Below are 26,863 nucleotides of genomic sequence, written 5' to 3'. Positions count from 1 at the left end.
TAAAATAACCCCCACCCCCCACCACTACACGCGCCAATCTTTTTCTTTTAATATGTGCTCTTACCCTTTTTGGTTTTCACACATCTGGTGGTTCAAAGCACCACCCGATGAGCGAATGTAATGCTACAGATAGTGAGAAAGGAATGGATGCTGGGAAGCAGAATATCTGAATGGCATGACAACAGTAAACACTTGTTGGCTGAAATGCAATGTGTTATAGTCTATACATCCTCACCGTGCACACTAATGAGGGCTTGCTCTACTAAATATGTGTCAATCATGAGTTCCAACATATGTGCCCAGGCTTTCACGTCAGGGTCAAGGCAGTGATATCACTTTCTTAATTTCGTGATACACTGGCAGTGTCACTGCCTCACCTTGAAGATACATCCTCACACATCCCCACTGTTGCCCCCCTCATGTATACGGTCCCCATTGCTGATTCTAAAAGAGCCCCCCAGGGGTCAGGAATGTGTGGCTGACCCTCTTGCCTTCTGCTCTCGATGCCAGGGAGGGGGCGGCAGCAGTGCATACAGCAGCCCTTGAGGTTGGAGCAGAGGAAACGAGTGGAAAGAATAAGGAGTGCATCCTGTGGGCGATGCCAAGCAGCAGCAGCACAGTCCTGCCATGGGGAACCACGTGGCCCATGAGGATTTTGGGTTCTCTACAATAACCTGCCACAGGCAGGCTTGCGCCAGGAGGTCTTGGCGGAGTGTCGCTCAGGATCCCTGGATTGCTTTGAACCCCCTGCTCTATGTTTTTACATTGCTGTTTTCTGCCTTTTACCCTGTGACATAAGACCAAAAAGAGGGACCACGACCCGCCGCCGCCATCGTAGGCCAGCCCATGACCATCCAGGGCTTACGCAGCTGAGATTCCGTGCAAGAAGAATGCTCTGCTGTTTGCGCCAGGCTCTGGCACGCACTGGGTTGTTCCAAATGCTCTGCTTGTGCTTCCTTCCCCATCCCCATCTTTCTCTTATTTATCCCCCTTCTTCTTCAAACCCTGAAACTCTGTTCTCTTTCTCTCATCTTTCCATCTCTATCACACCTATACCGTCTGATTTTTCTCATTTCCCATTAACTCGATGGACTAGTCTTCCTTTTCACCCTCCCTGCTTTCCCTGATATTCTCTGTAGTTGCCCCCCCTCACTCTCCTCAACCCTTGTGATCTTCCCTCCTCTCTTTCATACTGCGCTCCTTCCTGCCCCTTTCTCGCTCTTCTCCAGCGCAGTGCTCTTTCACTCCTCACTTTAACCTCACTCTTATCTTCCTTTGCCCCCCACTCTGTATTATTCACCTCTACACTGCCTCCACCTCTCTCTCTTTCTTTCATTCAGGAAGGAGGAAAATAATGCAACAATCGTGCACTTTTTTGCACAACGTGTTTCTTTAATGATGTGCACATTGCCAAATTGGTTTATGTGATGTGTGCACGCTTCATGTCATCTCTATAAAATGGAGTATCTGTAGCAGCTAGCGCTGCTTTAAGTTACACAGTTGCAGACTATGCTGAAAACGCCGGTTTCACCACTTAGCAAAGGTGTGTGACCATGGCAACTCCTTTACTCCCACTGCGCCTAATGGGCCCCATCTGGGAATCCCTAGAAGCGATTGCGTTTCCAGTGTACACGATTCCAAACACGAGTTGGCAAAACCGGATGTATTTTGATGTTCACAGTCGCTGATTGAATTGTACATTAATAGGCAAAGCATTCAGTAAATACTAAGGCCCTATGTACTCCGGAAATACAGTGGACGTGTAGTCTTTTTTACTACATCTACGTCTAATGTGTCCGTTCACACTAACTTGAAGATCCCTTGGAAACTTGACAAGTAATCACTGGGTTTGTGGTACCCAAGTATTGATCGCATTCAACCCTATGAATGTAAACTGCAAGAAATTGCAAATGCCAAAACTATAGGCTTTGCCAAAGTTTGTTTCGATATGTTTCCTTTTTTTCCTCTAAGAAAATGTAAAATGACACCCCTGCACTGATGCTTTTACACAATGCTAAGACATACTGATGTGCCTGAACTCGAGGTAACTAGGCGTCCAGTGTCAGCCTAGGAAAGGAAGCATCCTTACCTGTGTTAGGGGAGCGCTCAGCCTGCCCCCCATTGGCACTGCTCCAGTTCCTCACTCTGGAGTTAGCCGCTGGCTACCCAGTGCCTGTACCCTATGGCAGTGGGCATACCCTCAGTCAGTCGACCACATGTGTGAATCAGCATCGCATCCTGCGTGCACTACGGAAGCAGGGAGTGTAGCAGAAGACAGGGACGAGTACAATGGGGCACGCGGGACTCTGAGGGGGAGCCGGTAGGGAAACGATTCTAAATTCCTAAATATGCATACAGCCTAGGGAAGGAAGTGCGTCCATTATATACACTAGATACTGAGATGCATTCTTTATGGTCTGAAAAATAAATGGCACGAATTATCACGTGTGCTTCTATTGAGGAACTAGAATCGTTCCTGGTTCTCAGACATTCATAAAACTCCACCGTCTTCAGGGATAGCGGCAACTTCCCGTGCCAGTGGAAAGCAGCACACCCGTGTCACGTGTCACCTGATCCGTCCGTCATATAGCAATTGGTGTGAATGTCGGAGAGACTTTGCTCGGATCCCAATTGCTTTTGAAAACCCATTAACATCCCCACAGCAGTGTCAGGTGAGGCGGCACACCGGGATGCATTTCCTTCGTCTTTTGCAAACTTCTATTACTGCAACACGAGGTAACTGTCAGCAGAATAGCCAAGGATAATGCCCCGAATGTGTCACAATAGTTAAAAGTGACCTACAAAACCAAGAACCGATTTACATTTTCTGACGCTTACATCAAGAGCATTTCGCCCTGCAACTCTTGTGTATCTCTCAAAAGTTATCCACTAGAACAAGTTTAGAAAAGACAAACTTCGAGGAATTTTGACGAAGTTTAGCACCCCAAAAGCAACTTAAAACAAATGCCTCTGGACACAGAAAGCATCTAAATACGGGAATGTATGTCTGGTGAAGAGATGGTGATTGTTTGGACTTGGAAGAAGTCTTGTATTTTAACACATACTGTTGAAGAAAAGTACCCCACCCCCCTCCCCCGTCATAGCAGCTTCTGAATTTATTTTCTTCTGCAACGGTGAGAGCACCAGAGCAATCTTTTGGTCCGGAGTGTTCACTTCATTTGACCCTTCATTTTCATCAACAGCCTCCTCGGTTTGCTAATTTTCCTCCTCATTGACTTCCTCATTGAGCTCTTAATTGGCCTCCTCATTTACCTCAGTGACCTCTTCCTCAGCTTCAGATTCTCCCCCTAAACTACAGGCTCCTCTGCTTGTTCAATTTCAAAAGGATTGTCACTCTTGGCAAAGAGATCCCATCTCATCTTTACTATTGCTTGTTTAGGTGACTTGTAGCAGTCAGAACACTCCCCCCACTGGTGCCTCACAAAGACTGCTCTGGCATACCTCTCTCAATGGATCGAGAAATGCATGCCATCTCGCCAACTGAGATCAGCGAGCTGCCACTACCTCAGAGTACCCAGGTTCTATCGAAAGTCTGCCAGAGGTTCAAGCTTCCCTGTAACAGCGACCAAGCACTTAGAAAAGAACCATCCTATTGGACCTTCAGAAAAAGCTTGAAAACCCGGCAACCATTCCTCTACACAGTCCGTGGAATGGACACATCCCTCAAGTGACTCTTCTTGACATTTTGACTCTTCTAGTCTTATGTTTTCCCTGTACAGCCTCTGCTTTCAAAGTAAGTAGCACCTAGATATCCGAGGGTTAAAAATAAATAAATAAATATTAGTTCCTTATACACCAGCTTTCTCGTTGCATGATCAGGTGACTTTACATGTTGTTGCACAGAACTATATAAAACAGGAACAAATATACTATGTGCACTGCAATGTGCCTTTACTTTCATTGTGTGCTGATCCATAGACAATCCTTCCAAAATATGCTTTTCTGCAACTGCCTGGTTCGTTTTTAAAAACGTATTCACCGTGCATTCCTGTGAGAATTGCACAGCAGCATTGCCAAATATAGTTGGTATGATCCAATGTTTCCAATGAGCAGTACTTTCCAGGTGAGATTCAATGACTTTTTCTTAAAATTCAGAAATTTGCACAGGGGACAGATGAATGCCATCCGGTATCCAACACAATATTGTTCCCTCTTTCTCTCCCTTCTCCTTTTTTGTGTTTTGCTTCTTCCTCTGCGTTTTTCTTTGTCTGCCTTCGGTTTTGGTCATTTTGGTTTCTTACCAACAAACCTCCCAACAGCAAGTTTGTTATTAAGTGGTTGTGTCATTTTCTCATAACTATTGCAGGAGGTCCACCATATCTGGACTTGTTCTGATCGACCATAGCAAGTCCAGGTCTCTGCCTGCCTCCATATTCGCCCATTTGGCTGCGTCCTTTACCTTCACCATCCTAATATCCTCCAAAAGCTTGTCACTTCTACTTCCTAAAGAAGGCATTCTTCTTCCTTGGAGCCTGCAGGAGCAGGCTTCATTTGGAGTAAAGGACGCTGGATCAAGCAGGAGGTGACGACACGCTGCAAACCTAGAAGGTCTGTCAAGATCTATAACAGTTACAGCTTTAACTGACTAAATTGTGTCGTTTTCAAATCGCAGAAAAGGTAAGGACTGTTCTACACGGTTTGGGTCTATTTGACCTAAAACATTTGACCTAATCACATTTGATCTAATTTATTTGACCCTTTTTTGGTCTAAAATTCGGGGCGAGACCTCCCTCAGCCCTTCCCACCCCCCCTCAACCTGATCTATAGCCTTACCCACCCCATATATATATGTAACTAAATTTGACCGAAAAAAGATCAAATAAATTCAATCAAATGTTTTAGGTGAAATGTTTTTAGGTCAATTATGCTACTACTGTTCAACACCACTCCACAACCGATGATGGCCAAGGCTGTTTTGCAACACACGAACCCCAAATGCCTTATACAGCAGCCCTTATGTCTTGTGTAATATTATGGTCTTACCGAGAGCGACTACCACCACTTTGACAATTACACAATTGAACAGAAAAGGTGTATGGCATATTAAAAAAAGCATTTATTCTGCACCCATCACCAATGTAGGGGATCTTATGATGCCAAAACTTGCATGAAAATATGGTACATTGTGCTTATGAAAATTACACAAAGAGACAGATTGTAATTGTCCTTCTCCGTCTTGCGGGTCATTGCAGCATGTAAGTATTTTTTCCTTAGTTGTAACAATGCAATTTCTTCACATGACAGGATATTTTGGGATTGCTTTCCATCTTTTATATTTAATTTTGAATCCTGGACTTTTATTTTTTCCTTCCCATTTGAAATATGGGAAAACTACAAGTCCCAGTAAATTCAGAACTAGATGGCTTTCTCACTCATGGCATTGGGGAAACTTGAGAGCTCTGTTGCTCCCTATTGTAGCCTGGAACAGGCTGTCGACCTGATTTGCGGACTCCACAAAGATGACCATGTTTCTGCCACCAGAGTGCCCTTAACTGGCTCCTGGTTCAACACAGAGCTGAATTTAAAGTTGCCTGACTCATCTTTAAATGCTGTCAATCTCACCTGCAAAGTGCAGTACTGTACACACTCTCAGCGATTCCTGTCTTTTATTGGTTCCCCCTCCTTCATTTAGGTTTGCCTCCAACGGTAGTAGGTGTTTTGCAGTGCAAGCCACTATAATCCAGAACACCCTCCCTTTAGCCATCCGTTCAGCAAATTATTTTTTTGAATTCAAAGCACGTCCCAAATGACATCAGTTTTCATAGGCAACTGGAGGGCCAACGCTCAGACACTCAAATAAGACAATCAGTAAAACAGGAGTAAGCTGTTTGAAAGAAACACGTGTTATACACAAGGGCAATTGTTGGAAAATAAAATGATCTTAAGTCATGGTAATGTCTTAAGGCCTGATTCATGGAAAAGGGCACATCATTGAGGCAGATCCTGTGTGATGAGAATGACTAGCCTGCACACAGAACTTCTGCGCGTTCCGCGTATTTATGGAATTTTTTATGCAAAAACAGTATATGTAAGTCGCGGCCGGAAAATGCCCACAACACGTCACAGCGCAAACCACACAACAACCTTTGCGCCTACCTTTGCCCAACCATCCTGCACCCCTGAGATCTGCGTGCGATCACCCATTAATTTGCATGCACCCAAGTTACGATCAGCACCACTGAACTTACCATCAGCACCACTCAACTTGCGTGAACCCTGTTACGAGGTTCTGATCGTAACTTACATTGGGCACACAAGTTGAGTGATGGTGATTGTAAGTTTAGTGGTGCTGATCGTAATTTACAGAGAGCATGCAAGTTACAAGTGCTCGTAGCTTGTGTGCACCCTGCATTTGTAGGTACCGTCACCCGTATGATCTGTGTTTTTCGCGCTCGTTTTTTCCTATGGGACTTTGGACTTCACGCCTGCTATCATGTTGCATATGGGCCCTGAGGTTTGCGTGTGATTTTTCTCGATGCAACTTTACGAGTTGAAATCCATGAATATGGTTGTATTTGCGTTCTTAAGGGCTTGCGATTGCTTGGCCTTGGACTGTCCCTCAACATGCCCACATTTTTGCCAGTTGTTCCTCATTCTGAATGTTCCGCCCCCTATTTGGGTCGCTCCGTAGGCTCGGCCCACAATCTGCTTTGAGTCTCGCGCAAGGCGCTCATCCACTCGCAGAGACGTGCCGGGCCTACTCGGAATCCATGCAAGTCCAGGAAAAGTCCCACGCATTCGGTTCCATCGCCAAATGGGGATTTGCATGCAGATTGACACACATATCTCTGATTTTCCACGCAAATAATTCCATGAAGCGGCCCCTTCATTTTTTTTAATTTCCTCATTTGATGTAATTTGCAAAGAAGTTTGTTACGGCCGAAACCTCAGTCTATGGCTAATTCTAAATGTTAAAAAAAGAGTGGAGAAAGTGGTGCCAGGGCCACTGCGTTATATACTGATTTACTGGGACAATATAGGACACATCATAATTTTGAGGTATTTCCCGATTAATGGTTAACACAAATTGTTGTTTTTTTCTGTTGCTTTGTATGTTTGCTGTTTAACGATTGTCAGTTCCAGTTCACAATGCATTAATAATAAAATGCCCCCTGTATAATGTGTTGTGTTTATGGATCTTGATCTTGTATAATATATTTATGAATATATATATGATCAGTGAAAAATCCTTTGTTAAGAGAGAGATAAGGTGATCAGATTTAACGCAACAAAACCTCTCAATTTCATTAATCGCTTTTCAAGCAAGCCCATCTTAACTATGTGCCTCCTGTTGCACAGCTTATGACCACAATGGTGGCATCACAGATGACATCACTGGTGAATTCACTAATAACATCATACATAATGGCATCACCAATTACATCATACATGGCATCACTGATGTCACTGGATTCATTATATTTTGAACTATGACAACTCTGTTTTTTAATATTACATATCTACCTATAACAAAAGGCCAGATGTAGGTGTGTCTGATGCAGTTATGCGCAGTAGAGACTGCCTGAATGCACATAGCTTCACATGTTGTCACTGCTAGAGGGAGCTGTTGTCTTAGGATAGAAATTATAGTGGTTCAATTAACACCCTGAAAATTGCTTTCTTCGCGCACTTTAGCCCGTGTACATCGGCTTACTCATTAGTATGTACACATTTCATTATGTGACGAATCAGCAGAATCCATGACTTTTTACCAATGGGGAGCCTTTCCCTGTGAGGCCAGGGAGGTGAACCCCCTCCGCAATACCCTTGCTAGGGGTAGAGGCAAGCAGGACCTCATCAGGAGAGACTCCCCCTTTGGGGACATGGACTCCCGTTCTTATGAGGAACTCCCTGACAAACACACCATCAATAAACCCCCCAAAACATTCTGTGAGGTAAACCTGATGAGCATACAAAAATGTGTTGTCATCAGAAAATCTTGACAAACACTTTGAGAGAAAAATTGCTCGTATACTGAATACAGAATGCCCATCAAATAGAGAACATGTCAACGCAGATGAGAAACTGGACGCACAGCGTCCTAAACCTGAGGCAAAGCTGAGCGCAGTCACAGATGTGTGGCAACAAGAAGGCAAAGCGTCCAGAGAACGCAAACTGTACGAAGCACACCCTTCCCCCAGAGAAGAAATAAGCAGGGGTGCGACCATTTGCAAGCCGTGGTGGACCAGCGGGTCCATTAACAATGCCAAAACCAGCACAGTCGATTATTGCAAGTCAGAACACGAGATACCAGAAAGAACATGTCAGAAAGCAGGGGAATGAGGAATACCAGAAAAACTCCACAAAGCCAATCAGGCAAGATACAGAGGAAGTCCTACCCCGTCAAGAAACCCAGTTGCGCTGTCCCTGAGAAGAGGAGGTAACAGGGAAAACGGGAGACCTGGGTGGAAGATTGAAGGACATTACTGGTATACTCAGATCAATCCCAGCCTGCATAAACTACCCAACGTGAATTAAAAGAAAGAGAATCATTACTAGAATCCTCATACACATCTCAGTACAGATAAAATATTGAAAGTGAGTGAAGAAAAGGAAATTTAACTAATCCAATAATAACAGATGTTATGGGAACCCTTGCATACAAGGAAGAAGAAGATAACGTTTTGAGATATTAAAAATACTGAAACAGGGTGAAGAGTGTAAGGGAGCAGAAGTAAGACTCTGACACTGAGGGTCATCATGATTGGTATAGACCTTTATTCAAGTGGGAAAATTAAAGGAAAACCCCTTCTTGTCCTATCTCTAATAGGGGTTTCCCAGCCTCAACCAAAATACTAATGGCACAGCCAGGATGTCAAAAATAAAAGTCCAAAGTCTTATGTCTGAATCCTATCTCTGTCCCTCACACTTTATGCTAAAATAAATAAACAAAGGATATCTTCCTGCTCCAGAGGAGGAACTCCCTTCCCCTGGACAAAAGGCAGTTTTTGGTTTGAAAGTTCTCAAAGTTCAATCTCCACTAGGGGGCAAAGTGGTCCCTTCCCCAGCCTTATGACACAGTTCAACAATTAGTGGGGCAAAGTCTTCCTTCCCCAACCAAGCTTTCTCAGGCTTCTTATCTGTCTCTGGGGTTCCCAGACTCTGATTGGCAGACCGTGTTCCCTTCTACCAGGCACTGCGATGAAGAAGAGTAGTTTGGATGCTTCTACAAACTCTGGTGGGTCCCTGACCCTGGTCGGCAGACCTAGTTCCCTCTTACCAGGCACTTGATCACAAAGACGGACTTGGTTTACTCGCCTGCCAAGTTCTGTGTTTAGAGGTATTTCTTTCACAGTTCTCTGCACAGTCTCTTATTTTCATAGGCAGACTTAGTTTACTCTCCTGCCAAGTACTGCATTTACATTAATCACTCTCACAGCTTTCTTCACGCCCTCTTCTGGTACCTGACAGCCCTGGGTCACCTTCTCTCCAAGTATTGTCACGAAGAAGATTATATAACTTTGTTATGTGATATTTCTCCTGTAAGGTTCCTAGAGCCTATTCTCTTTCTAGTGTCTCAATGATATTCTTGTTAATGTCCTGTAGGGGTTATCCTCTTTCCCCCACTTTTAATGCACTGTTGTCTTTAGGGTGCCTTGTACCCTCTGGGAACCCCAACTATACGCTCAGCCACCCAAACACCTTCAGGGTCTTGGCTGCAGCCTTTCGGTCGGTTGTGGGCTTACTCGTCTCTCTCTCCTGCTCGTCGGCGCTTAGGGACTCTTTCTGGACTGCTGCAGTGGCTCTGAGGCTTCTGACCCTATTTGGCGTGTCTCTCTCGCTGCCAGACCACATGGTCCCGCAGTCCTGCGCTGCTGGCGTTCTCCCAGTCCAGGCTCTTGGTTCTCCATCTCTTACCTTGCTTCTCACCTTCCGGCCTCCCCCTTTGGGTCTCTATGGCGAGCGCCTGCTATGCTCTCTGTTCGTCCAGGGAGGATCGGCCTGCCGGGTGAGACCGTTGTCAGTTTTTATGTTGGTTTCCAATATGGTTTGTAGTTGGAAACTAGAATATTCATTCAAGTACTTCAGATTGATCCGTGCGGATCCACACTTCTTCTTCGTCACATTTTCTTGGCTTGGATCTTCATGATAGCTACCCCTATTCTTCCTTGTCTCTGTCCTTTCTACTTCTTGCATGTTAGAGAAGTATACGAGATAGGAGGGTAAGGGTGGCGAGAGGGAGGGGGTGAAGGAGACGTGTAGGTGTTAGGCGGATACCGCGTTCTCCCACAATAGCGTCACCGGTCCCATAGTGGGCTTCCCCTCCCATGAGATCCACCCGCTGAGTACCACCCACAGGGGGACTATCGGGTAGCAGCCTCACAATGCTGGCCTCATGGGAAGGGGCTTCCCCTACAGAAGCAGGGAAACCCTGCAGATTGGATTGAAGTAGGAAAGAAAGACAGACCCAAAGTAAACCGCGAGACTGTGATATAGAAATTAAGAATTCAGGAAGACAAGAAGAAAGTCCAAAAAGGTGAAGTCATCCTATCAGAAAGAAATAAACAATAATCAAATAACAGTCAAGGCTGAGAGCCTGAAGAACCCAATGTCAGAATTGTGGGACTTATTAAAAATAGTTAGCAAGAACTATTTAAGAATCACTTACTGAACTGAATTTGGTGAAGAAGCAACCTACAGGAGAAGGTAGTCATTCTCCTAATTTGTGTTGTTATAATAGTGGCAGGGTCAGGATAGGTTAGTTGGGACAGTGGACTATTTATGATTTGGACTCTCACTGACAACTGACAAGCACCTTAGTTTTGTTAGGTACACCCTTATTATAGGGAAAGTCAGCCGTTCATAAGCAGTTCATAAGCAGTGAGAGGGGGTGGCTGTTGCGCATGTGAAAAATGGCAGCCTGAGCCAAGAAGCTCCGATCCGAGAAAAATCCTGATGAGAAACAATCCGTGTTGGAGCCACCCATGGACAAAAAATAAAGAGAAGCTGGTCGCAATATACTTCAGGCACATTACTAGAAAGTCTGATTGTAAACTGCTCAACGACGGCTGAGATATCCTGCGGGCAAATTCCTTTGGTGACGCCATGGGACATGACCATCTGCGGGTGCAGGGCGGTGTCCACCAGAGGTCGCAGGGGGAGCAGGCCAACAGGCCATAAAAAGGGAGGAGCTGTGGCCCAACGACAAACGCCAGCTCATCTTGTGTTGTGGGCTTCCAGAAGTCACCCAGTGGCAGCACCCTGCCCCCCCGGCGAGAGTAGTGGTGTCCATACACCAACCCCCTTGGAGGGCTGAGCGTGGTGGAAGGCGGCAGCGTTGGAAGAAATTCGGAGTGGACACTGACTGGCCCCCAGCGGCCCTGTGTGCTTCCCAGTGCGCTCGCCCACTCACCAGGCAGGGTCAGCCCGGCCTCCACGCAACCTTACATCAGGGGGCCGTGCAACGCCCTGTCGCCCTGCAGGGGAAGGTGGGTGTGAGCTGCTCGTGGACGCAAAGGGTCGACGAGAAGAGGCCGTTCCCACAGAGGCGCCCGCTCGGTGTGGGTCAGACGGTCCTGTGACAGACTCCGGCAGCTTAAGGCGGGGGACCTGGTTGGAGTTTGGGCTGGCCCCTGTTGGGCCGTGACTGTCGCTGCTGGTGCACCAACGCTGCGCTGGCCCGTTGCTGCGACCGGCTTGTGGAGTCGTACCAACCCGATCTCTCCCTTCAACGTATAACACGACCCATACAGGATCCTATTACTCCATCCTGAAGATACTGGCAGGAACAGCAAATCCATGGAAAAGAAGAGGAGAAGATATATGGGAAAACTCCATCATACATGTAGCCCTGAGTTTACCACACACTTTATGGCAACCTACACATAGGAAGGACGCTTTCACCTCATCACATAAAGAGCGCGGGGGAGACCGCCCTGCATGGGATCGAAGATAAGTGCTGCGTGGAACCGGCCCGTTTCCGGCACTCACGCAGTGTTGGGGCCGCGGAGGTGACCAGCCCTGGGGATCAGAGCCTCCCGGCATCGCCCTAACTCAGTTTACACTACTTGACAACGGCCAGCCAGCCACCGAGAAGTATCCGGAATACAGCAGCCAGAACACAGAGGTTGGGGGGCAGTGCGGAAAACAACAATTAGTCCAGGCCCTGTGCTTCAACATGCTGCCCGTAACCTGGTGAATACAGCCCTGCAGCAGACAACACAGAGGGTCATTCTAAATTACACAACAACACGACCCAGGGCGCTAATACCATTGACGACCATTCATAGGTCAGAGCACTTGCACTAAACATTGTGTTTGAGTAAGTCTGCAGGGGGGGCTACAGAGGGCGCTACAAAGCCTCAACAACACATCTCCTACACAACAAAACATCTCCTACAACCATTAGTACTACGTAGCTGATGGATTACCATGATGAGGCCCTAATGCTCTATAATACAATCTGAGAACAACGGTCTGCTTACTATGTGACATGTGACATGGGAGAACACAGTCCATTCTCTGGTACAGATTATAACGCAGGGCCCAGTGCAGTCTACCAGTGCCATGTGAGACAGAGGCTGGGGTGCGCACCGACCATAATCAAATTGTTATTTCACCCCACGGCACGCCCCCTTACTCAAGACTGCAATCTATAATAACACGTCTGATCACGCCACGACACAGGACACGGCGGGCCAGAGGTGAGATATTATGGACGCAGCAACAGAGCCTTCCCAGCGGTCTGAGACAATCACCAACGTGAATGCGCAAAACTTATAAGGGGAAACGCTGCCAAACACTTACAAATCCAGTTATACTGGAAAGACAATCTGGACCCTTGTTCGCAGTGCAAGCGGGTTGTCCATGGTCATCAACCAATAACGCAGACTCATCCTACAAGACTTGGTTCAGCAGACCTGTCAATAATCAGACTGGAGAAAGTTCTGCCACAAGCGATGCCCCCAAGATAGAAAGGCCTGTGCGACGGCAGGTGAGCCATTCTATTAGCAGATACTCAGATATACAAGCAAACGCACCTACTCTGTGCTACCCCATCCCACTTTGCGGTGCAAGGCACGACAATTGCAAGTACAGAGGCGATGACGAAGGGCTTGGGCGCCAAAAATAAAGGCCCAATGGACTCTTTCACAAGTTCCCAGACCCAGGTATCTGCAGCGAGGACATCGACAGCCGCCAACACCCAGACAGAGATGCCTAACGACTCCAGAGAACACCGCCTCATGGCGACCGTGCAGAGTGGTTTCTTTGCTGTGAACGTCAAAATCGATGATATAGTGGAAACCATCGGCTCACTCAAAGCAAGAGTGGACAAGGAAAGTGCCCACATTACAGAAGCAGAGGGCAGGATCAGCACGAATGAAGATATGATCACCCAGCAAGGCCGCGACATCGCACAACTAAAAGGGGATTTATCCAACATGCAGGGCAAGTGCGAGGATCTTGAATCCAGATCCAGGAGAAACAACATCCAGATTGTCAGAGTCTCGGAGTCCATATGTAAAGTTCTGATGGAGGTACACGTGGAAACCCTTTTGAAATCCCTATTCGGCGCAGAGGCTTTCTCAGAGCACTTCCTGGTCGAGAGTGCCCACCACACTCTAGCCCCTGTGCACAAGCCTGGAGCCCTACCCCACACAATAATCGGTCGCCTCCTCAACTACAGAGATAGGGACGTAATCTTCAGCATGGACAGAGAAAAAGGTGCGCTACATTATGAGGAGAACAACATACACATCTATCCTGACTTCGCTGCAGGAATACAAGCACAAAGGAGGTCATACGAACCAGTCAAGCAACAACTCTGACTACGTCGAGTCCCCTATGCTCTGATCTTTCCAGCCAAAATGTGGATCGTGCATGGGGGAAGGGCTAATTTCTTCGAAACTGCTTCTGCAGCCATGGCCTACATTGAGGCCTCCATGCCTCTGCCCCCCAGAGAACGTGGGGCTGTCCCGAACATGAGACCCCAAACCGGCGAGGAGAGGTGTGATCTTGCAGACTGAATGATATAAACAATGATATCCTTTGCATTGGTTGAATAGCTATGGCAGTGGGTGGCTCTGTTAGTTATTTGTTAAGCTTGGATCGAGGGCGCTTGGTTGCAGTAGCCATGTAGCTGCAACACGTACACCTCGGGAAAGCTCCAAAAGTTTGAAGGGAAGCATCATCAAGTTGGGGGTGATGATGCAGGAAAAGGGTGGAGCGGGGGAGAGAGTTGGTCATTCTCCAAAGCACCTACACGAGGGTGGATGAAGGTGTGGAGTTTAGGCCCAGTTGTGGGAGTTAACTGTATTAAAACGCATGGTCATGCCGCTACTAGCGGTGCTTCCCTAGAAATGGCATACACGGGTCAGGATAAATATGACAAACATAAATGGCACACATGAACCCGGCGTGCAAAAGGCTGAAAATTAAACGAATGTCCTGGAACGTATGCGGGCTCAATAAGCCAATAAAATCTAGAAAAGTGGGAACATACATCGCTAGGCATCACCCACACATATTGATGCTACAGGAAACTCATGCAATCAAAAAAGTGAACATCGACCTGCTTGCAAACTGGGGTCAACATAGGTATTACACAGAATATTCGACTCAGGCCAGGGGAGTATCACACTAATGCATCCATCGTTGGGATTCCAATGTACAAACAGCAAAATTGACCCTCAGGGACGATACGCAGTGGTCTGGGGCAACATAGACGGACAACCAGTTATCTTAGTTAACACCTACGGGCCCAATATAGATGACCCTGATTTTTATATAAAAATCCTAGATATGCTCACCCTGTCAGATGAAGCTTGGATATTGTTGGAGTGTGATTTTACATACTTGCCAACCCTACTGATTTAGGCGGTAGGATACCACTTTTTAAGCAGTCCTACCGCCTACCGATTTAGTGGCAACAAATACTGATTGTTTTTTTTTGGGCCTGGATTTAGCAGCCTGTTCAGCCATGGTTGCAGGGTGCGCAAGTTCACAGAATCCGAGGAACGTTCTTCCGTGGGGATGTATCCAAGCTGCTGCTTTTATAATGGTGTGTTCTTACTGGCAGCAGTTAGCAGACCAGTGCACCAGTGCAACCTCCACAGACTGTCAGAGGTGCCAGTGAGATCCGCTCCAGCACTTCTGGATATCAACAGCCACATGGTTCACCATACCTCAGCTCCCCGGTGCCAGTCATCTACATGCTGGGGCGAGCTGCTGAAGCAATGGTGAGCCACTCCTCCTAATGTGTTCTGGCAGGTGTGAGCTTGCGCCAGGAGCCGGGAGGAAATCGCATGTTTCTGCCACGCCCTGCGCGAGTCTCGCCACTTCCACCCGCCTGCAAGTGCAATATGCTATTTCTTCAGCGTAGCTGCACAACGCAGCGCCCCTCTCTCCGGAACCTGCTACATACTTGCCGACCCTACCGATTTAGGCAGTAGGATACCGCTTTTCAAGCAGGCCTACCGATTTAGTGGCAACAAATACCGATTTGTTTAAATATTTTTGAAACTTTAAGATTCCTACAGATTTTTGGTCACAGAATGTTGGCATGTATGATTTTAACACAATTCTTGACACCACCCTTCACAGGTCTTCTGATACTCACTGAGTACCCACCAGGGCAGCTACCACTTTACACCAGGTCCCGTTACAGATACCTCTGATCGATGCATGGAGGACATTTCACCCACTTGACAGGCAATACTCGTACTATTCCTCAGTACACGATGCTGAGTCACAAATTGATTACTGGCTTCTCTTCTCATCTCTAATATGCTGATGAGCTGCGATATACACCCCCTCACACTCTCGGATCCCTAGTGATCGTGCTACTTGAAACTCCACCGCCGACTAGGTGATGGAGGATGCCATCCACTATCCTAAAAGACCCCAACGTAGCTGAATCCCTCCATATAGAAATTGAGGAATTCTTCACAATTAACGAGGGGTCCGTTGATTGCTATGCAACACTTTGGGAGACCTTCAAGGTCTGGGTGCGGGGCGTCCTTATGTCTAAGACCCCTGGGCTATTGAAATCCGCCAGATTAGAACTGACAGATGTGGAGGCACGTTTACGGAAACTGGAATTTAAATACAGTGATACCCATGACAATAAAACACTTGCTGACATCAACAGATTATTGAATGATTTTAACGCACTGGCAGCCAGGAAAATACAATACATGATCACCCCCATAAGAGCACGTAGATACAGGGAAGGTAATAAGGCAGGACGCTCTCTGGCCAACCTATTGAAAGCTGAACGACATCATAACCCCATTGCCAGTATACAAGTGATAAATGGCATGATGATCTCAAAAGAGGAGGGCATCAACCATGAATTCACACATTTCTATACAGAGCCTTACTCAAATCAGGATGTAAAATCCACCATGTAAACAAATGACTACTTAAGTGCATTAAACCTTCCTAAACTTCCCCTTGAAGCCAAATTAGTCCTAGAGCAACCAGTTACCAGTGAAAAAATAATAGAAGCAATAAAATCCCTAACATTGGGGAAAGCTCCGGGATCGGACGGTCTGGGCGTGGAGCTGTACAAGGATTACCAATGCCGAGCTCGCCCCTGTTCCGTTAAAGGTGTGGGAGGAGGCAATGGACTGGGGTACTCTCCCAGAATCTATGTGGGAAGCCATAATAACCGTGTTATTGAAGCCTAGGTGTCCACCCCATGATGCGTCCTCATAGAGACCCCTTTCATTAATAATTTCTGACACAAAGAGTTTTACTAAGGTCCTGGCCACTAAGCTACTTCCTAGTATGCCTAAGCTGGTCCACCCAGACCAGTGTGGCTTCATTCCAACTCAGTCCACTGCCTTAAATCTCCGTAAACTATTTGGGGTCATGACAAAGATTGATCCCAAAGGATGGTCGGCCGTGATTTCCCTAGATGCCGAAAAGGCCTTTGATTCCATATCCTGGGAGTATCTTGTCACAGTGCTTAAATGTTTCGGGATGGGCCCCTACTTTCTTAAATGTGTTCGACTGCTATATACCGAACCGGGAGCCAAGGTAATCACTAACCACACTCTATTCAAATTGTTCTCACTGAGCAGGGGCACTAGACAAGGCTGTCCGTTCTCCCCTATATTGTTTGCTTTAACAATCTAACAATCGAACCAAAGGAAGCATTTGTAAGACAGAACCACAGGTACAGGGGCATTAGAATGACAGGCCCGACCCAGTCTATATCATTATATGTGGATGATACGCTTCTGTATATTCGAGACCCTGAAGAAAACCTGGGCCCCATTATGACTGACTTACACGAGTTTGCAAAATACACGGGTTACAGAATTAATAACTCCAAGTCCAAAATACTCCCGCTCACACCCACCACTGTGTGCCCAGCTGACACATATGGATTTAAATGGTCACCCACACAGGTTCGTTACCTGAGCGTAATTGTATCCAAGGAGAGATCGACATTATACACAGTCAATCATTACCAACTCTTGCAATCACTGACCATTAAACTACAGATATGGGCCAGGCTTCCCATTTCCTTATATGGCCGGATTGCAATCCTTAAGGTAGTGGTCCTCCCCAGGCTCCTATACATCTTCGGCAATATCCCGATCTGGCTGAGTAGGGCATTCTTTGCAAAACTCCAGTACATCGCCACCTCATTCATATGGAACGGAGGAGCGGCTAGAATGAAGTGGGAAAAGATAGTCGAACCATATGTCACAGGTGGTATTGCAGCACCAGATTTTGAGCTATATTATCTGGTGGCGCAGGCTCAATTTGCCAAACGCTGGTATAACACACTGGAGACTGCACCACACATCCCGATAGAAAGATAGAAAGATATGCCGCCTTCCCAAACGATCTCCGGTCCATCCTATTCAATACAGGACATAGGGACCCATGCCAATTTGGCCCGGTCAGTATAACGGTCCATGCCTGGTCCGTGATCTACAAAACCCTATGACCCAGATGTCTCATTATGGAATTTTCCTGGCATCTCTCCCTCATACGATGGAGCACTGCAGATGACGTGGGACCCCAATAGGGAGATAAAAATGGGCGATATGTTCCCAAATGGAAAATATGTAACCCTAAATGACTTTGTTAATACAATCGGTGGAGGACAGATAAAATCACTCCAATATCACCGTATGAGGGCAGCGTTTAGTGCCAGGTCGCTGCTGTTCCCTCACAAACCACCCTCTCATGAATGTATATGGGCCATGACCTCTGGGACTGAACCCGGAATATCCAAACTGTATGCTATGGTCCAAACACAATCCCCATCCTTGGATACCGTTAAAGCAATGTGGGAGGAGGATATGGGGGTGACAGTCACTGCAGAAAAATGGTCCAGGTACTGTCAACTGTTCAAGTCTGTATCATTAAACGCTGGCCTCCGCTTGATTCAATTTAAGATCCTGAATAAATTACACACCGGCCAAAATGGCCAAGTTCTCTGTAAACTGCTCCAGAGGCTGTCAGAAGCGTGGAGCCCCACAGTCAGATTTGTTCCATATGTATTGGACCCGCCCTCTGGCTGCCGGTGCACGGTTCTGGAGGCAGGTGGCCGGGATTATTGAGGAGATAACGCAAATTCCTGCTACTCTCACACCCCAGAAGTATCTGTTTGGGGACATTGGGAAGGTGGCAGAAACCACAAGAAGACTGTTTAATGTGTCCTGTTTGATAGCGAAAAAATATATATTGCAAAATTGGAAAAACCCACATGCGCCATGTGTTGATCATTTTCTCCGAGAGCTAACCTTCGTCATTGAATGCGACAAACAACATGTGATGACACTGCCCAAGACAAATCGTCCCAAGGACATTTGGGCCCCCGTTAGAATGTACTTATGTGACATGATACCGACGAGGAATTCTCCCCAGTGCCAACACCATGATTATGTATATCTTGAATATGCTGTACCACTGAAAATGCCTTTCTTCACTATGCTTCATTTGATTGTGCTGTATGTAGATGACATGACCATCAACAAATAAAGTTTATAAAAAATAAAAAAAATAAGCAGTGAGATGACCTGTCAGACTGTGTCCTCCTTCTGACCCGCCACAATACTTGCACAGTACGACGTAGTCTACCCTTATTTCTTTAAATGTAACGTGTGGTACACAATTATGTAGCATAAGTGACACATTTTGTTTTGCATATTAACCAAACTTCAATTTCTTAGATTATATTTCATCACAATGCACATGGGCACGCACTTTCTTTTGTATATGATTATTTTGTATACAAATTGTCATTTAGAAAATAATGTGTTCATGTAATGTTGTTAAAGTGAGGAGAATTGTAAATGTATATGTGAACATTGACTATTTTCATAACACTTACTATTACACATGTTTCTACTTGCATCTATTCTTATTTTGTTTTATTATTACATATACTTATTATATTATGTTTGAAATACCTGAAGTTTTCCAGAATCAAGTACTTTCCCTTCAATTAAGTATTGTAATTGTTTACTACTACATACAATTTAAACCATTTGTATAATATTACATATTCTATTTTAAAGTTTATAAGTTGATATGTACTACAAAAGAATGTGCCATATGTAATCATATCATATTTCTATATCAGTGTATCGCTCCATATCATGTTGTTATTATTGATAAGTGTAATAAAATAGAAAATATGTATCAAAACATGTCAACAAAAGTATTCTACCTTATTTAATCATTTATGTGACATTTAATATAATTGAGCTCATCACTGATTTCTTTCTTTATATATTTCTATGGTGCTAGAGACAGAGCTCTGAGGCATGAGAGCGCTAGAACAAGACAAAGACAGAACACGTAACGCAGTACCTTTAACCAGATATTAAGGTATCCAATGAGATCCTACTCCTTCAAATATTAATATTTTCAATTTGCTTTGAAAGTTTGAGAAGTTAGAACATAGCCACGTGTCAGGTGGGAGTGTGTTCCATAGACCGGTTGAAGATGAGAAACAGCCCTCCTTGACTTGTGACAGTTTTGACTTGGTTACCTGGAGCAGGCCAGAGGTGCTGGATCTCAGGCCACGTCTGAACGGAAGCCATTTGAGCTGTGCCACCAGGTTTGATGGGCTCTTACCATACATGCAGGAGTGTGCAATGCTCAGGGTGCGTAACATAACTCTCTTTGCAATAGGCAGCCAATGCAGCGACCTTCGTGCTGTCGACACGTGACTGGTTTTACGTAGACCTACTACAACCCTCAATGCATTATTTTGGACAACTTGGAGATGGTTGATTTCTGTTTTTCCTGCCCCTAGGGGGATACTGGCACAATAATCCAGGCGACTTCCAATAATTGCCCTGGCTAGCGTGGCACAGGTAGAGGCATCAAGGAAGGGTCTAATCTCTGCCAGAAGTTTGATGTAGTATGATTCATTTGCTACCAGGCTGCTGATATGAGCCCTCATTGAAAGTTCTTGATCAAGAGTGCCTCCCAAGGTTTTCTCTTTCTTAAGGGTTGGAAGAAGACAGTCAGCGATTTGGATGGAAGAGTAAGATTTGTCAAGATGGCACAACTTGGGGCCTGTGCCCAGGATAATGATCTCAGTTTTGGAGTTATTTAAAGCTATCCCATTTTGCAACATCCAAAGATGTATTTTACTGTATGTGGCATTGATGACCTCAGTGTCTTTGGCGTAGTCGCCTGAGAGTGGAAATAGGCACTGAGTATCATCAGCATAATTTGCATAGCAAGTTCCTTCGGCATCCAGTAGGTCAAACAGAGTAAGCATGAAAATATTAAAAAGGGTGGGGAATAGGCAGGATCCCTGAGGTACTCCGCAGGTCAGAGCAAGACCTCTGACATTGCATTCTCGTCAAAGGCCTTGGCTGTTTGATCCGACAGGAACAAGAGCACCCAACTAAATGCTTACTTGGACAAAGAGGCCCTTTCTAACAGTCTATTGGCCAAGATGAAATGATCCACTAGGTCAAAAGTCGCCGTAAGATCCAAGAGCATCAGCAATGAGGCCCTCCCTTTATCCACAAATTGTAGGATGTTGGTCTTGAGGTCGAGCAAAGTCATCTCGGTACTATGCACACTTTGAAAACCTGACTGTGTAGGGCCTAATATGCCATAGGTGACCAGGAATACCTGTATCTGCTCATGCACAATTTTATCCAAAATCTTCAGAAGAAAAGGGGAGTCAGTGATCGGTTGATAATTTCCTGCTATGTCTGGTCCAATGAGGGCTTCTTTAGAAGGGGGATAATCCAAGCTTGATTGACATCAAGGGAACTGACATTTCTATGAAAGATGTGTTTACAAACTTGGTAATCAAAGGGGCAAGTGATTGGGTGCAGGCTTTAACTATTTTGGCCAGGCACCTCTACAGCTAGTTGGTTTTATCTTAATTAGTAAACCATGTACCTCGGCTTCCGTCACCTCTGAGAAGGAGAAGGGATTAGATGGCATAGGCCTGTGCTGAGCCTGGACAGTAGTGAGAGATGGTAAAACTTTAGCTAACCTAGATTCAATGTCCCCTTTGATCAAGGAGATCTTACTAGCCATGGCCTTTTCAATTCGGATGCACCAGTCAGCGTCTTTCACCACTGTGATGTTGATGGGACACAGTCTTCGGCATCTTTCAAGATTTTAAAGAGTTCTTTCATGTCTGATGCCGCCGTCTTAATGCTATTTTCATAGGACCAATTTTTAGCGGCACTAATAGCCTCCCTGTGCTTTTTGACTGCTTGACTGTAGTTGACTTATCATTAGTGGACAATGTTATTTGCCACTCCCTCAGGGCCTTATTTTTCTTAAGTTTCAGCTTTTGTATTTCCGATGTATACCAGCTTTTAGATGGGGTGATCTAATCTGGTCTAAGCTTCTGGGGAGCTAAGCTGTTCACGGCTTTAGTCATCATCTTATTATAAGCAGCTGATAAGTCCGCTGCTGACTTATATTGGGCTAGGTTGTTGAGGTATGGGGTAAATAAAAGGGGCTAGTGCCTCAGGAGTAAGCTCTACGAAGATTGATCTTATGACTTTTTAAAGGTGAAGGGCAAGGGGATTTCAAACTTTATGAAATCGTGATCTGACCCTGGACATGATTTCACTTACTTATTCTCAAGCTCAATACCGTAGGAAACTACCCAGTCAACTATTCTACCGCCAGAGTGGGTAGGTTGTAATACATGTTGAGTAAACTCCAGATTTTTCTGCTGCGCAATCATGGTTGCCTTTTCCAGGGGGTATGACGAGTTAAGAAAACCAAGATTGAGGTCTCCAAGCAGGACTACTTTAGATTTGGGCTTAAGAGTGGAAAAGATAATTTCACTTAGGTTAGCTACAAAGTCCGGCATAGCAACAGGCGGACGATATACAATGTATAGGTTTAGTGTAGTATTGGGATTTAATTCAATCTTCACAAATAGGGTTTCACAGTTAGGTATTTCTATTAGGTTTGCCTGTTGGATGGGAAGGTCATTGCGAAAGATAAGCGCCACCCCACCACCTCTACCACCCAGACAATTTTTTCTAAGGAGATTATAACCTTCCAGGACTGCCAGGAGGAGCGAGGGGCCTGCTGCTGTATGTAACCATGTTTGAGACAGGGCACAAATGTCAACATTCTCATTAATGATGTAATCTGCAACTTCCGTGGCATGTTTTACCAGTGATCTGGTGTTTAACAAAGAGCATTTTAATGGATGGAAACCTCTAGAGACAACATGAGTGGTTGGAGGCCCTTTGATGTAGTTAGTTCCTACCGGCGAAGCTTTAGTTACAAACTCCTTGAGGCAAAAGGAGGCTTTGGTCTATAGCATTTCTGCGTGGTTAACATTCTCAGTTTGAGTTGCTTAGCACAAGCATAGCGTCTAGTTTATTTTAGAAACGCGAAGTACCCACCAGGAATACAATAAGCCCTACAAACAGGTTTACATGAATCTTGGGTGAGTAGCAATCAAGGAATCTCTGATGAAGGCTCACACGTGTAGCCCGGATTGCGCAAGGCCAACGTGCGCACCAACATAAACCGGTCGTTGCTGATGCGCCTCTGGGGAGGCTAAATAGCCGCTAGGCCACCAGGGAAATGTAGTTTATGATGGCATGTATGATGTCATTAGTGATGTCACCAGTGACGTCATCCATATTGTCATCTGTGGTGTCATCATGGTGGTCATTTTCTGTGTAACTGGGGGTGCATAGTTAAGGTGGACTTGCTCAATGTGCGATTTCTGAATTTCAGCGGTTTTGTTGCATTAATTCTGATCACCTTAACTCTCTCTTGACAAAGGTTTTTTCACGCAATATATATATATATATATAGTGAAAGTAGGATAATCCATTTGAGCCCAGTAACACATTCCACAACGCCACCTAATAGCCATCGCTGGAAGTTCATCTCCACTTCAGAGCCACATCAGCTCAGAGCCACATCAGCAAGGCATTGTGAGCATGCAAAGAAGCCCCAATTCCTACATAAAACTGTCTTTGTTTTAGAGGGCAGTTCTACCTTATACATTGCTTAATCAACCCAAGACAGATATTTTGCAAGGCTACAAGACAATTTCATACCTGGTTCCACCCTTATTAGGGATCATGAATGCAGTATAGTCTTGAGCTTACAAGTGCATGTGGGTGCACTCCAACGTGCTAAAAACACATGTTAAGCCACTGCGGGCTGTCTATGTGTCTGCCAGTATTCAGATGAAGTTCTTGAGACTTTAATAGGTTTTCCCCGTCAGGCAGGTAAAAATATGTTTCTTAAACAACTGGAGGGTGAACATTATTGTTATGTTGAAGTTTTTCTATTATATGTTATTGTGTTATCTGATTCCCATTCCTTGTTCTACTAATGGAATCCTAGCTATTGATGATATCAGAGCAATCCTGAGCTTTGTGTTAGAATGTTATTCTTTGAGGAGTCAGTCTACTTGTGCAGATGGTTGGGGGTCTCTACTACCAAGCTTATCCCTACAAGCAATAAACCATTTGTTCAACTTGTTGTGCCCAGTCTATTGCTTTACATTGGCGACGAGGATGGGATGTGCTGCAAGAGGAAAGCAGCAGCTTGAGTGGGAGTAGTTATCCGGAGCTGAGGAGCTGGAGCCGGACTGAGACCTCCAACCACCAGGCTTACGGGTGAGGCGCTTCCCCCCCCCCGACCTGGCCTACGACGTTGGACTGAAGGGAAAGTGCGCTGAACCTTCTTTGAGCTTACCTTCTGGAGACCTGCAAGCAATATTGCGCATGTTTGGTTTTGATATCACATGGTGGAATTGTTAAGAGGAGAGCAGTGTTTTTACAGGAGGTGAGCGCTTATATTTTGAAACATTGGCTGCAGGTGGCAAGTGAGTGACATTCTGTTTTTCGCTTTTGGTGGATTGGTAGCTGATTTCGGAGAGCACTACAGACTTGGATTGGCACCATGGCTTTATCCGGAATCCCGGGACCCCAGATGTTTTTACCGACCACGGGCCCCCCGAGAATTAAATGGGGGCCCTGGAAAAAAGGTTTTCTCCATTATGTGAAAGCCACATGTGGCAATGGCATGTCAGTAGAAAGAAAGTTGGCTATGCTTATGCATCTTCTGGGGTATGAGGGGCAGCACATTTTTGAAACTTTACCTGAATTGAGCGAACTGGATGTTGAGGAAGGTATGAATGACTTTGATGCAGCATTGGCAAAACTGGATAAACATTTTGAACTAAAGATAAGTACTGTGTTGGAACGCTATTACTTTGGTATGAGATCTCAGCATGAGGGTGAAACTGTAGAGGAATACATCACTGCGCTTAGGCATTTATCGCTGAACTGCAAATTTGGTGTAAGTCTGGATGAACATATTAGAGATCAGTTCATGTTACATTGTGCCAATGACAGGATCAGAGAGGAAGTGTGGCTAAAAGATGACCCTTGCTTAGATGAAGTAATTGGGATTGCAAAAAGAATTGAGCATACTTTGAAATGTGTGGCAAAACTTGCTGTGAAAGAATCCAAAGCTGTCCAACAGGTTGAGGTCTTGAAAGTAGGTGACAAGAGGAAAGAAACCGCAAAAGACCAAAAGAAAAAGAAGGGCAAAACGGCCAAATCGACTGACATGTATCAAAGCAAGGGTGGTGATGGTAACCAAATAGCAAATAAATCTGTGCAAAAAGAAAATGTACAAGTGGGAAAAAGGAGACAGGAGTGCCTGTGTTTTAGGTGTGGGAGTGCCCGCCACCTATCTAATTCTCCGATCTGCCCGGGAAGAAGAGCTATATGTAACATCTGTAAAAGATGGGGACATTTTGCAAATTGTTGTGCCAATTACAGTGTCGGTGCTGGGAGGAGCGTTATGTTGGTTGAGGAGCCAGATGGGCCATCCTCAGATGAATATGAAGGTTCAGAAAATGAAATTGTTACTGTGAATATGGTTCAATGTTCCGGGATGGATGAATGCGAGCATCCTTCAGCTTGGGTGGAAGTGAATGGTTGACAAGTTAAAATGCTAGCGGACTCATGTTCCAAAATCACTTTAATGTCAAAGGCGGTGTATGAAAATGTGCTGGGAGCTAGGATGGACGATTTAAGCCCGTCAGACAAGACACCTGGGGGCTATAGTGGCAGTAGGATCGATGTGGTAGGATGTTGTCCTGCGACTTTTAAATTTAAAGACAGGGTTACGCGCAGAAAAATATATATCACCAAGAAGGGTGAGACGCTATTGGGATGGAGAGAACAAAGGGGACTATGTATTAAATTAGACCCCAATAGTAAAGAACAAGTGTTAAATGTAGAAAAACTCTCAATGGACTGTAGTTTGGATGATAGTTCTAAAAGTTTCATTGTCAAGTATCCAGATGTGTTTAATAATAGCGTTGGGTGTTTGAAAGGGATGATTCACAAAATTGTGCTGAAGGAGGGTTCCAGGCCCGTGGCGGCAAAACTTAGACCGTTACCAATGTCATTGCGTGATGCTGTGAGAGTGGAGTTGGAGAAACTGGAGAAATCTGGCATTATTGAACCAGCGAAGGCGGTTGAATGGATTTCCCCCGTGGTTGTTGTGAAAAAGTCCGGTGGGGATTTGAGAGTATGCATAGATCTAAGAGAATTGAATCGATGTGTGGTTGCTGACCGCCATCCCCTTCCAAATATGGGAGAACTTCTGTCTAGGATAGGAAATGCCAAATACTTTGCCAAATTGGATATGGCGAGCGCCTATCATCAGATTAACCTTGATGCTGAGTCACGAAAACTGACGGCTTTTATCACATACAAAGGCATTTATCAGTTTCGGCGCATGCCTTTCGGATTAATATCAGCTTCATCAGTTTTACAAAAAGTCATGGATGGATTATTCAAAGGTATTAACAAAGTTTGGTGCTTCCAGGATGATGTGTTAGTTTGTGGCAGTACTGAAGAAGATTTAAAAAGGAAACTCAATAAGGTTTTAGAAATTTTCAGAACACGAGGTATTACCTTCGAAGTGAGAAATGTGTCTTTTCTACTCAAGTAGTAGAATATTTAGGACACGAAATATCGGAGGAAGGTTTAAGGCCCAAAAAGGTGTTGGTAGATGGATTTAAAAGAATGGAGTCTCCAAAGAATAAGGCAGAGTTATGTTAATTTTTGGGGACAATAGAGTTTTACCATTGTTTCATTGAAAAATATGCGGATAAGATTACCTTGCTCAGAGCATTGTTGAGAAAAGGAGTGGAATTTGTTTGGAATGCAGAGTGTGAAAAGGAATTTTTTGAGATTAAGTCTGAAATTGATATGGCAAAACCCTTAGCCATGTATGATACTAAAAAAAGGACAATCTTGTCTGTTGATGCGAGTGAAACTGGTATTGGAGTGGTTATGTCGCAAGTGGGAATGGATGGTGCAGAATCCGTGGTGTTACATGCCTCGCGCATGTTGAGAGGTCCTGAATTGAACTACTCGGA

General features: G+C 45.1%; 1 pseudogene; it reads right to left on the bottom strand.

Annotated features, from left to right (window-relative positions):
• Positions 1–3,308: 3,308 nt before the first annotated feature.
• LOC138515165 (DBIRD complex subunit ZNF326 pseudogene) lies at positions 3,309–4,403 on the bottom strand (annotated as a pseudogene).
• Positions 4,404–26,863: the final 22,460 nt, after the last annotated feature.

Source organism: Ambystoma mexicanum, chromosome 6q, assembly GCF_040938575.1.
Source record: "Ambystoma mexicanum isolate Mex_15411 chromosome 6q, UKY_AmexF1_1, whole genome shotgun sequence".
In the NCBI taxonomy this organism is placed as follows: Eukaryota; Metazoa; Chordata; class Amphibia; order Caudata; family Ambystomatidae; genus Ambystoma; species Ambystoma mexicanum.
This window is presented reverse-complemented; position numbering and strand designations above follow the sequence as displayed.